The sequence below is a fragment of the Phodopus roborovskii genome, unplaced genomic scaffold, assembly GCF_943737965.1.
Source record: "Phodopus roborovskii unplaced genomic scaffold, PHOROB, whole genome shotgun sequence".
NCBI lineage: Eukaryota > Metazoa > Chordata > Mammalia > Rodentia > Cricetidae > Phodopus > Phodopus roborovskii.
The window spans coordinates 1,755,521-1,768,452 of NW_026126412.1; the positions used below are offsets into that span (position 1 = coordinate 1,755,521).

A 12,932-nucleotide genomic window follows, 5' to 3' on the forward strand; every position below is an offset into this window, starting at 1 on the left:
GAACAGAAGCCACAGGACAGCAACCATAGCTGAAGACCCATAACCTTTCACCATTGTTAAGGTCATACAACATGACTCAGTCTCCTGTGCTGCCGTCTGGTATGAGGGGCCACAAGGGACATCTAACTAGTCTCTAGATAGAAGGATGACAGGGATCTCTGTTGGATGCCATAATTACTAAGCATGCATCACCCCATTCTCATTTTCTTTCTTGCATAACAAATGCTAGAGATATTTCAAATAAGCAATCATTTTATCAGCACTGACACAAACTAAACCTTTTTCTGAATTGAATTTGTATTTTCTCAGGAAATTAAAAGACTATGGGGATGAGCATACTCAGTTAAATTTCTGGCTGCTAGTTTGATAAGGAGTGTAGTCTAGGCCAGAGCTTTCCAATTGCTCAGTCTATATGGCTCATTTTCTGGTCTGGAGAATGAAAACAGGTCTAGAGCATCCATTGAGCAGGAGGTTGCTTCTGACCAGTTCAAACATGTTTTACCCTGTTCAGAAGACCAACTGTAGTTTTTAGTAATTCAATATATAATAGTAACTCACACAATTTAACAAATACAGCTAGGATGTATCATTCAACTATACACAACACATTGAATGCTAACATACATCACCTAACTCAGCCTTCAGAAAGACCATAAGAAACAGCTGCTTAGTTGTATTACTCAGAGGTGACAGGTACAGGAACTGAGGAACAAAGTGAGTTAGGTGACTGACAAACTCAATGATACATGCTGAGGTATGAACACAGCTATGTGGGTCTCCTAGCTCCTATGCTGTACCTACTATGACACTACTTAGTTATGACTGCCTCCAACAAAGGGCAATTCATATTTACTTGGAAGTTTTTTCCAGCCCTGTTCTTTAAGTATATATTGATACATAAGCTATTTTTTAGTTCCCTTTTCAAAGGTATTTTTAAAACAGTTATAAATTTATAGAAAAGTCCTAACATTTATACAGGGTTTTTTTAAAAAATGCATTGTCTATGACTTCTATCACTACTTAATTTTCTTTTAGTTTATTTTACTTTGATTTCCTCATAGTTCCCAGGCTGACCTTCATCTCAAATTCTCTGGCACCTGGTTTCTAAGTACTGGGATTTCAGGTATGCATGACTATACCTTACAGTTCTTTCATTATTAACTCTATGCTCACGCCTGACATTTGGTCTTTCCATCAGCAGACCTGGGTACATACATGTGAATACTGGCTCCTGACTGAGTACGCTTGAACACAGGGGGAAAAACCAGTCTATTTAAAGATTGGAACTCCAGAGGACATTCCAAGGAAAGTTGTTTTCATTAAATGTGATTTTATATGTTCTTAAAAATGCAGTTATAGCTGACTAAGACTGTGTTTCTACTCTAAAGAGGACAGAAGGGAATACTGTGCCTAGGTAAGTACAGGGAAAGCACTCAGTACTTATACTTTGATCACAGATTCAAGGTCTAAGTTGATGACAAATCCTCAGCTATTACTTCCTCTCACCTTAGAGTAACCTCATTTTCCAAAGACAAAGAGCATAGAGACGGGAGTAACATAGCTTTGGTATATGACTCACTGATGCTGGATCTATTGACTTATCAGGCGAGAATCATGACTGGGCTCTCAAAAGATGTAAAAGTTCACAGGCAGAGGAACTCATCTTCAAAAATACATATATAGAGAAAAGAAATGACACTCTTAGGGTAAATTACTTCTCCAGCAGTATTCTCCCTAGAGGCTACCATAGAGCTAAAGAGATGAAAGTAAAATGGCAGAGAAATGTTGCAATCAGTAAGGGGAAAAAAGTACAACTTATTAGTGGGTCATTTAGTAAAGGAACTCTTGGAATTTGATTAAATTGATAGGAAATATGGAGATCCATGAATTGCACAGGCCCCTGTGAAGTGCAATTTTTTTTCAGTCTACTCACACCATCTGGAATATGTTTGCTGTGATGGGCTGGAAGTTACAGTGTACATATTGAGTGTAACAGAACTACATTTGACCAAATGATCAGAAGTAAGAGGAAGAAATGTCAGCTGCCTGTCAGGCTCTGGCACAAGACATCCTAGGAATTTGGGGGAATCCTCTCATGAATCCCCAAGGCATTTCCAATGACAAATAAGAAATGAAATCAAGCTTCTCTGGGGTTGTGGATTGATTATAGGCTGGTTATCTTTTGTTCTATGTCTAATATCCAACTAAGAATCTAAGAAGTAACGGAGAGGTTCCCTTAAATGTCCTTCCTCTATAATGAGATTGATGGCTACCTTAAATGCCATTAGAGAACCTTCATCCAGTAGCTGATGGAAGCAGAAGCACAGACCCATAGCTAAACATTGAACTGAACTCCTGGAATCCAGTTGTAGAGAGGGAGGAGTGATGAGCAATGGGGTCAAGACCATGCTGGGGAAACCCACAGAAACAGCTGACTTGAGCAAGTGGGAGCTCACCGACCCCAGTCTGACCTTGAATGTGGGTGTCAGTTGGGGGAGTTGGGCAGTCTATGGGGCCTCTGGCAGTTGAACCAGTATTTATTCCTAGTGCATGAATGGGATTTTGGAGCCTATTCCCTAGGCACATGGGGGAGAGCCTAGGTCTTGCCCCAAATGATGTGAGGACTTTGTTGATCCCCAATGGGAGGCCTCACCCTCCCTGAGAAGTGAATGGGGGTGGGATGGGGAAATGGTGGGGAGAATGGGAGGACTGGAGGGAGAGGGGACTGGGATTGGTATGTAAAATACGATTTTTAAAATTTAAATAAAAATTAATTTAAAAAAAAGGAATGGTATAAAAAGCTTTTCCAAAAGGGGGGAAATCAGCTGTGGTGTACAGCCCAGTGAACAACTGTCTTTAGTCTTCAGCTGTGTATTTTATATTGCACATATGAACATCCAAGCAAGGGACCCAGCCTCCTACCGAGCCATCTGAGAACACAGCTTTTCCTAGCCAGTCCACTCAAGGAAGAAACCTTTGCAAATGACTCAGGAATGCAGCCATCTCTCCCCAAGTCCCACTTACACTTTTTCTGGAACAATGAACTTGACATATTAGACCAATCTTTGAATCCTTGAATTTACTCAATGGTCAGATTTACTTAGATTTCTCAAGTTATCATATTTCACTTAAGCAGTTAAATTTATTGTTATGGCAAGACAATTGTTTGGTTAATGAAATTGTTAGTCTAGCAAAATATCTTTACCCTAACTCTTAGAGGTTAAAAATATGCACTGCAACTTCTAAAGGTTAATTGAGCTGTTTGTTTATCTTTACCTGTTTCATGTTATTTTAGAGACCTAAAATATCTTTCATTACTGTCTCTACAATACATCACAGAGGAAAATATTTACAAAATTTTCTAGGAAACTGAATTCATTTACCAATAGAAATAATTTTCAATGGAGTTCTGGAATGCTAGCAAGCCTTACCCCAGTCTATAAATAAATAAATAAAAGTGGCAGCCATTGCTACTAAACTATCAGCAACACTAAACAGTTTTTTTTTTGTTTGTTTTACTAAATGCATTAAGGAATTAGAGAAAGATTCTGTTGGAAACAGCAACATCTCCATGTACATGGATATTTTTCATCCTTTATTTTATTATAGAATATATGTGAGAGCATGGGGTTTGGCACATGCATTCATCAAGTGTTGCTGTGTGTGAAGAACTTAATAACCTTAATGATTATACTCACTGAGAGGTGAGAAACATAATAAAGAGAGAAACCTTGTCCAGTGTTTCTTCTCTCATTCCTCAAAACATTTGGGTGGCTTGCAGAGTGCAAATATTTATTTGCTTTTAATCGCAGATAGCTTTGTGAACATATTTCAGTCTTGAGGTCTCAGTGAGCTTCTTAAGCACTCAGAAAGTACAGGAAATTACAGTTTCTTAGAGTGTATTTTTCAAAGGAGGCTCTAAACACTAACTGGCTTTGGGAGACATATCTCTTCTCAGAGGCTGTCTGACAGGAGATATTGTGCTGGTGGGACTTGGAGTGGAGACAGCCTTGGCATTCCCTAAAACTTGTACCCAAGAGGAGAGTCAGGAAATGGCACCGCCTCTGTCCTATGAGGCCTAACTCTTTTGCCAAGAGAACAGTGCATGCTCCCTGATTTACTTTATTTGAAGTTCAAGTGAGGAGAGTGGGCCATGCATTGAAAAAGAAGAAAGAGAAGCAACACTGACATTTGTAAATCAGAACTTGAGGTTCACATGGTGATCTAAACACCCTTGTTCCAGGGTTTGATAATGATTAGATAATGTATGTAACACATAACACAAGAAGTATTTGAACACTCTCTACTTTTGATGAGCCCCAAATCATTTGAAAATCAGGCAAAAGCAAGATGGGATATACAGAACTGTTTGTATCCTGAGTAGTTATATAGTTAGAGATCACAGCCATGGAGCAAGAATGCAAAACTTTTATTTTCCCAAGGCACTGATACAACTTGGCACAGAGAACTCAGAGACATAATAGCTAAACAAACAAATAAACAGATAAAAAGGTAAATAAATCATTTTTGAGTTTTGGCCAAACTGTTTTGGGTGTTAGGATGAGTTACTAGTTGGGGAACTAGAAAATGGACCTACCCTGAGGAAAAGAAAAGGGGCAGGAAAGGAGAGGCCTGAGATGTGACCTCCCTGAAGGACAGCCATAACATGCTTTCCCTCTCTAAGCTCTCTTACTAAGGATGCAATTCCTTCTCGCCTCATCTATGACAAACTCACCCTTTCTTTCACATCAGGTTCAACCCTGGTCTTTACCAATCTTAATCACCCTTCATCCTGGGAAAAAGGGAGACAAAATACTGTCTTTGTCCACAAGAAGGAGAATAGAAGTTAGATAGATTTGTGCATTCAGCAGAGGTTTATATAATGCAAGTATGTGCCTAGAATATTGTAGATATCACATGGGTCTATCATTTACCATTTGGAGGATGTGAAGTAAAAGATGAGTTTTACACTAAAGAATTTTCAAAACTGGAAATTCAATTAAGAGAAGAATTATATTTTATATAGTACCAATAAAGGTTAACGTTAGGAAAAAATCTAATCAAATAATTCTGAACATCTATGCCCCAAATACAAAGGCATGCACATTCATAAAAGGAATGCTACTAATACTCAAAGCTCACATGAAACCTCACACACTTATAGTGGGAGATTTCAATACCCCACTATCAATCCTAGACAGGTCTACCAGCAGAAACTTAACAAAGAAATAAAGGAACAGAAGTTATGACCCAATTGGATTTAACAGACATTTATAGAACATTCTATCCAAACACAAAAGAATATACCTTCTTCTCAGCACCACATGGAACCTTCTCTAAAATTGACCACATACTCAGCAATATAGCAAACTTCAACAGATACATTGGAATAACCCCCTGTATCTTATCAGACCACATTGCTTTAAAGTTATAATTCAACAACAATACAAATTGCAGAAACCCTACAAACTCATGGAGATTGAACAATGTGCAATTGCACCATTCATGGGTGAAGGAAGAAATTAAAGACTTCCTAGAATCCAATGAGAATGAAGACAAAACATACCCAAACTTATGGGACACTTTGAAAGCAGTACTAAGAGAAAAATTCATAGCCCTAAGTGCTGACTTGAAGAAACTGGAGAATAATCACATTCATGAATTCAGAGCACAACTGAATGCTCTAGAACAAAATGAAGCAAACTTACCCCGGAGGAGTAGATGCCAGGAAATAATAAAATTGAGGGCTGAAATCAACAAAGTAGAAACAAGGAAAGCAACACAAAGAATCAATGTAGCAAAGAGTTGGTTATTCAAGAAAATAAACAAGATAGATAAACCTTTATCTAAGCTAACCAAAAGGCACAGGAAACATGCAAATTAACAAAATCAGAAATGAAAAGGGTTACCTAACAAGGGACACTGAGGAAACCAAGAGAATCATCAGGACATACTTTAAAAACCTATACCTATACTCCAAAAAATTTGAAAATTTAATGGAAATGGACAATTTTCTGGATAAATATCACTTAACAAAATGAAATCAAGTATAGATAAGCAATTTAAATAGACCTATAACACATAATGATATAAACACAGAGAAGCAGTCATCAAAAGCCTCCCAACTTAAAAAAAAAAAAAAAGCCCAGGGACATATGATTTCAGTGCAAAATTTTACTAGAAATTCAAGGAACAGCTAATACCAATACTCCCCAAAGTGTTCCATACAATAGAAGAAGAAGGATCATGGCCAAAGGCACCACTAAGAAAGATAACTACAAACCAATATGCCTCATGAACATTGATGCAAAAATACCCAATAAAATACTGCCAAATCAAATCCAGGAACATATCAGAGAACTCATCCACCATGATCAAGTAGGCTTAATACCAGGAATGCAGAGATGGCTCAACATATGAAAATCCATCAGTGATATTCACCATATAAACAAACTGAAAAAGAAAAACCATACGATCATTTCCTAGATACTGAAAAAGCCTTTAGCAAAAATCCAGCACCCCTTTATGATAAAGCTCTTGGAGAGATCAGGGACACCAGGAACATACCTAAACATAATAAAAGCAATATACAGCAAACCAACAGCCAACATCAAAATAAATGGAGAGAAACTCAATGTGATTTCTCTAAAATCAGGAACAAGATAAGGTTGTCCACTCTCCCCATATCTCTACAATATTGTACTTGAAGTTGTAGCTAGAGTGATAAGCAAACAAAAGGAGATCAAGGTGATACAAATTTGAAAAGAAGAAGTCAAACTTTCACTATTTGCAGATGATATGATAGTTTATATAAGTGGCTGGAAAAACTGTACCAGGGAACTCCTACATCTGATAAGCACCCTCAGCAAATTGGCAGGATACAAAATTAACTCAAACAAATGAGTAGCCCTACTATATAAAGATGATAATGGGGCTGAGAAAGAAATTAGAGAAACATCACCCTTCACAATAGCCACAAACAACATAAAATATCTTGAGTTAATGCTAACCAAACAAGTGAAAGCCTATATAACAAGAACTTTGAGTCTTGAAAGAAAGAAATTAAAGAAGATACCAGAAAATGGAAAGTCTTCCATGCTATTGGATAGGTAGGATCAACAAAAAAAGCAATCTTGCCAAAAGTGATTTATAGATTCAATGCAATCCCCACCAAAACCCTGGAACAATTCTTCACAGACTTTGAAAGAACAATACTCAACTTTATATGGAAAAGCAAAAGACCCAGGATAGCCAAACAACCCTGTGCAATAAGAGAACATCCAGAGACATCACCATCTCTGACTTCAGGTTCTATTATAGAGCTATAGACCTGAAAACAGCTTGGTATTGGCACAAACATAGATGGAAGACCAGTGGAACCTAAGTAAAAACCTTGATATTAGTCCACATACCTATGAACACCTGATTTTTGACAGAAAAGTTAAAACTATACAATGGAAAAAAGAAAGCATCTTCAACAAATGGTGCTGGCATAACTGGATGATGACATGTAGAAGACTGCAGACAGATCCATATCTAGCACCATGCACAAAACTTAAGTCCAAATGGATCAAAGATCTCAATGTAAATCCAGCCACACTGAACCTCTTAGAAGAGAAAGTGGCAGGTATCCTTGAATGGATTGGTACAGGAGATTGCTTCCTGAACACCATTAACACAGACCCTGAGAACATCAATTAATATATGGGACCTCCTGAATTTGAAAATCTTCTGTAAGGCAAAGGATACAGTCAACAAGACAAAACAGCAGCCCACAGAATGGGAAAAGATCTTCACCAACCCCACATCTGACAGAGAGCTGATTTACAAAATATACAAAGAACTCAAGAATCTAGTTATCAAATCAACAATTAATTCAATTAAAAAGTGATGTGCAGAACTAAATAGAGAATTCTCTCTGGAGATGATGTGGAGAAAGAGATATAGTCCTTCACTGCTAGTAGGAGTGCAAACTTGTACAGCTACTTTAGAAATCAGTATGGCCGTTGCTCAGGAAAATGGGACTCAGTCTACCTCAAGATCCAGGAATTCCACTCTTTGACATATACCCAAAAGATGCACATTCATACATCAAGGACATCTATTCAACTATGTTTATAGCAGCATTATTTGTAATAGCCAGAACCTGGAAGCAACCTAGATGCCCCTCAATTGAAGAATGGATGGAGAAAGTGTGGTACATTTACACAATGGAGTACTACTCAGTGGGGGGAATAACAAAACAAAACAAAAAACAAACAAACCAACCAACCAATGGAATCCTAAAATTAGCAGGCAAATGGATGGAACTAGAAGAAACCATCTTGAGTGAGGTAACCCAGTCACAAAGAGACAAACATGGTATGTACTCACTCATATATGGTTTATAGACATAGAGCAAAGGATTATGAGCCTACAATCCACACCACCAGAAAAGTTAGGAAACAAGAAGGGTCCTAAGAGAAACACACATGTTCCCCTGGAGAAGGGGAAAGAGACAAGATCTCCCAAGCAAATTGGGAGCATGGGGGGAGGGAGGAGAGAGGAGGGAGTTAAGAGGAAGAGGAGGGGAGAGGTCGACACAAGGGAGCAGGAAGATTTAGTCAGGGGAAGAATAGAGGAGAGCAAGAAAAGAGATACCATAACCAAGGGAGCCATTATAAGTTTTCAGAGAAATCTGGCACCAGGGGAATGTCCAGAGATCTACAAGGATGTCCAGCAACTAACAATCTAAGCAATAGTGGAGAGACTACCTTAAATGCCCTTCCATGATAATGGGGTTGATGGCTATCTTATATGCCATCCTAGAGCTTTTATGTAATAACTGATGGAAGCAGAAGCAGACACAGCTAAACACTGAGTCATACTCCTGGAATCCAGTTGCAGAGAGGGAGAAGTGATGATCAAAGGAGTTAAGACCAGGCTGGAGAAACTCGCAGAAACTGCTGACCTGAACAAGGGGGAGCTCATGGACTCCAGTCTGATAGCTGGGAAACTAGCATAAGACCAACCCAGACTCCCTGAACGTGGGTGTTAGTTAGGAGAATTGTGCAATCTTTGGAGCCTCTGGTAATGATCAGTATTTACTCCTAGTATAGTAATGGACTTTGGGAGCTTTTTGCACATAGAGGGATACTCCCTCAGCCTAGACACATAGTGGAGTGTCTGGGCCCTTTAGCAAATGATATGACAGACTTTGTAAACTCTCCATTGAAGTCTGCTCCCTGGGGAGCAGAAAGGGAGCTGGGATTGGGGTTGCTGGGGGTAAAGGGGAGGACAGGAGGGCACAGGAACTATGATTGACATGTAGAACAATCTTGTTTCAAATAAAAAAAAAAAACTTAAAAGAATATTGAGAGAGAGAAACATCATTGGTATCATACTCTATACTGAAAAGAGGTTTTAGTTTATGACCCCTTTTAAGAATAGGGATAACTGTCGACAATGTGTATTTTTTGTTTTGTTTATATATACATATATTTATTATTTTTTCTTATTTTACATATTGATCCCAGTTCCCTCTCCCTCCCATGCCCCCTGACCACCCTCCCATCCCATTCCCCCCGCTCCACAGGGAGGGTGATGCCTTCCAGGAAAGATCATCAAAATCTGTCAAGTCATTTGGTATAGGGACTAGGCCCTCCCTCCTGCCTCTAGGTTAAGGGAGTATCCCTCCATGGGGAATGTGCTCCCAAAGTTCTTTTGTGCAAGAGGATACATCCTGGTTCCTCTGTCAGAGGTCCCTTAGACTGCCCAGGCCTTATAACTGAGACCCACATTTTGGGGGTCTGAGTTGGTCCAATGCTGGATTCCCAGCTATCAGTCTGGGGGGGGTGTCCATGAGCTTCCCTTGTTCAGTTCAGCTGTCTCTGTGGTTTCTGTAGCCTGGTCTTGACCCCATTTTCTTATTATTTCTCCCTCTCTGCAACTGGATTCTCAGTGTTTAGCTGTGGGTGTCTGCTTCTGTTTCCATCAGCTGCTAGATGAGGGCTCTATGATGGCATATAAGTTAGTTATCAATCTCATTATCAGGGAAGGGCATTTAAGGTAACCTTTCAACTGTTGCTCAGATTGTTAGTTGGGGTCATCCTTGTAGGTCTCTGGACATTTCTCTAGAGTCAGTTTTCTCTTCAAACCTATAATGGCTCCCTCTGTTATGGTATCTCTTTTTTTTCCCAACTCAATCTTCCTAGTCCCACGTGTTCTCCTCTCCTTCCCTTTCCTTTCTTCTAACTCCCTCTCCACTCACTGCACCCCCCCATTCCCAATATGCTCAGGAGATCTTGTTCCTCTTCCCTTCTGTGAGCAACCTAGTACGAATCTCTTAGGTTCCTCCTTGTATCCTAGTTTCTCTGGCAGTTGCATTATAGACTGGTGATCCTTTGTTCTATGTCTAAAATCCATATATGAGTGAGTACATACCATGTTCCTCTTTTTGTGATTGGGTTACCTCACTCAGGATGGTTTCTTCAAGTTCCATCCATTTGCTTGTGAATTTCAAGAAGATACCAGAAGATGGAAAGATCTTTCATGCTTTTGCATAGGTAGGATAAATATAGTAAAAACAGCAATTTTTCCAAAAGCAATCTACAGATTCAATGCAATCCCTATCAAAATCCCATCACAAGTCTCTACTGACCTTGAAAGAATAATATTCAACTTTATATGAAAAAAACCAAAAGACACAGAATAGCCAAAACAACCCTATACAATAAAGGAACATCAGCAGGCATCACCATCCTTGAGTTCAAGCTCTACTACAGAGCTATATTTCTGAAAACAGCTTGGTATTGTACAAAAACAGACAGGTAGACATATGGAATTGAATCAAAAATCCTGATATTAACTCACTCACCTAGGAACACTTGATTTTTGACAAAACAGCTAAAGCTAAAAGTATACAATGGAAGGAGGAAAGCATCTTCAACAAATGGTGCTGGCACAACTGGCTCATGGTGTATAGAAGACTGCAGATAGAACCATGTCTATTGCCATGCACAAAACTTAAGTCCAAATGAATCAAAGACCTCAACATTACTCCATCCACAGTGAACCTCTTAGAAGAGAAAGTGGGAGGTACCCTTGAACAAATTGGTACAGGACACCGCTTCCTGAACATAAGACTAGTAGCACAGACACTGAGATCGACAATTAATAAATGGGACCTCCTGAAACTTAGAAGCGTCTGTAAGGCAAATGACACAGTTGACAAGACCAAAAAAACAGCAGCCTAGAGACTGGGAAAAGATCTTCACCAACCCTACATCTGACAGAGGGCTGATCTCCAAAATAAACAAAGAACTCAAGAAACTAGTCACCATAACACCAAATAACCTTATTTAAAAAGAGGGGTACAGAACTGAATAGAGAATTCTCAATTGCTGAAAGACACTTAAAAAAGTGCTCAACCTCCTTAGCCATCAGAGAAATGTAAATCAAAACAAAATCTAATATACCATCTTACTCCTGTCAGAATGGCTAAAATTAGAAGCAACAATGACAGTTTACGCTGGAGAGGAAGTGGAGAGAGGGGAACACTCCTCCACTGCTGGTGGGAGTGCAAACTTGTACAGCCAGTTTGGAGATCAGTATGCGGTTCCTCAGGAAAATGGGAATCAGTCTACCACAGGACCTGGGAATCCCACTCTTAGGCATATACCCAAATGATCCACATCCATGCAACAAAGACATCTGTTCAGCTATGTTCATAGCAGTATTATTTGTAATAGGAAGAACCTAGAAGCTACCTATATGCCATACAACTGAAGAATGGATAAAGGAGATGTGGTCCATTTACACAATGGAATACCACTTACTCAGCATAAAAAATACAATGGAATCTTGACAAAGTATATTATACAAGTAAATGAAATGTCAGAATGATACACTATTTTACACATTCAGTAGGCATTGATAAAAATGAAAAGCAAGGCTTTCCACACTGCCCAGGGACAGGTCCATAAAGTGTTATTCTATTCTTGCTTCCTATCATAACTTAAAGGGAAAAATTACACCATGTCCAGAGCCCTTAATGTCCTGTAGAGGGGAGAGGTTGTCTTCACATTCCTTTCCCAAGCTGTTGCTTGTAGCTCTGGCTGTTGTTGCCATTGATAACACTGCTGATGTCAGTATCATCTCTAGAACACTGGCCAGCAAGCTCTTTGTTGCCACCACTGGAAGGAGGCACTGTAATTGCTGATCACTTCAAGCCTGGGGCCTTCATTAACTAGATCCAAGCAGCCTTCAGGGAGCCAAAGCATCTAGTTATGACTGATCCCAGAGCTGACCACCAGCCTATCCTTTCTCTGTGTAACACAGACTGTCCTTTGTGCTGACATTGCCATCCCTTGCAACAAGGGAGCTCACTCTGATGTAGTGGATTCTGGCCCAGGAAGTGCTCTGCATATGTGGCACAATCTCCTGTGAGCATTCTTAAGAGCCTGATCTTTATTTCTACAGTGACCCTTAGGAGATTGAAAAGGAGGAGCAGGCTGCTTCTCAGAAGGCTGTGAGCAAGGAAGAATTTCAAGGCAAATGGACCACACCAGCTCCTGAGTTCACTAGTGTTCAGCCCAGAGGGGACAGACTGGTTTGAGGGTGTGACCTCTGTACCCATTCAGCTCTCCTAAAGGCTGCCCAGCCAGACACTGAGGACTAGTCAGCAGCTCCCATAGCACAGGCCTCTGAGTGGGTTGGGGCCACCACTGAGTCGTCCTGAGCTGTTTCTAAGGGCACCTGAGCAAAGGTATGAAAGGTGGAAGGAAAAGAAAGCTCCTGAAAGCTGTAGAGAGAGAGAGAAAAAAAGTAGGATGGTTGGGTGTGGTGGCACACACCTTTGATCCCAGCACTTTGGAGGCAGGTGGATCTCTGTGAGTTCAAGGTCAGCCTGGTCTGCAGAATGAGTTCTCAAGCAGCCAGAGTTTTTACACAGA

The 12,932-nt window shown here is 39.8% G+C and overlaps 1 pseudogene; it reads left to right on the top strand.

Annotated features, from left to right (window-relative positions):
* The first annotated feature begins 12,031 nt into the window (after window positions 1–12,031).
* LOC127220919 (40S ribosomal protein SA-like) lies at window positions 12,032–12,718 on the top strand (annotated as a pseudogene).
* The last annotated feature ends 214 nt before the right edge of the window (window positions 12,719–12,932 follow it).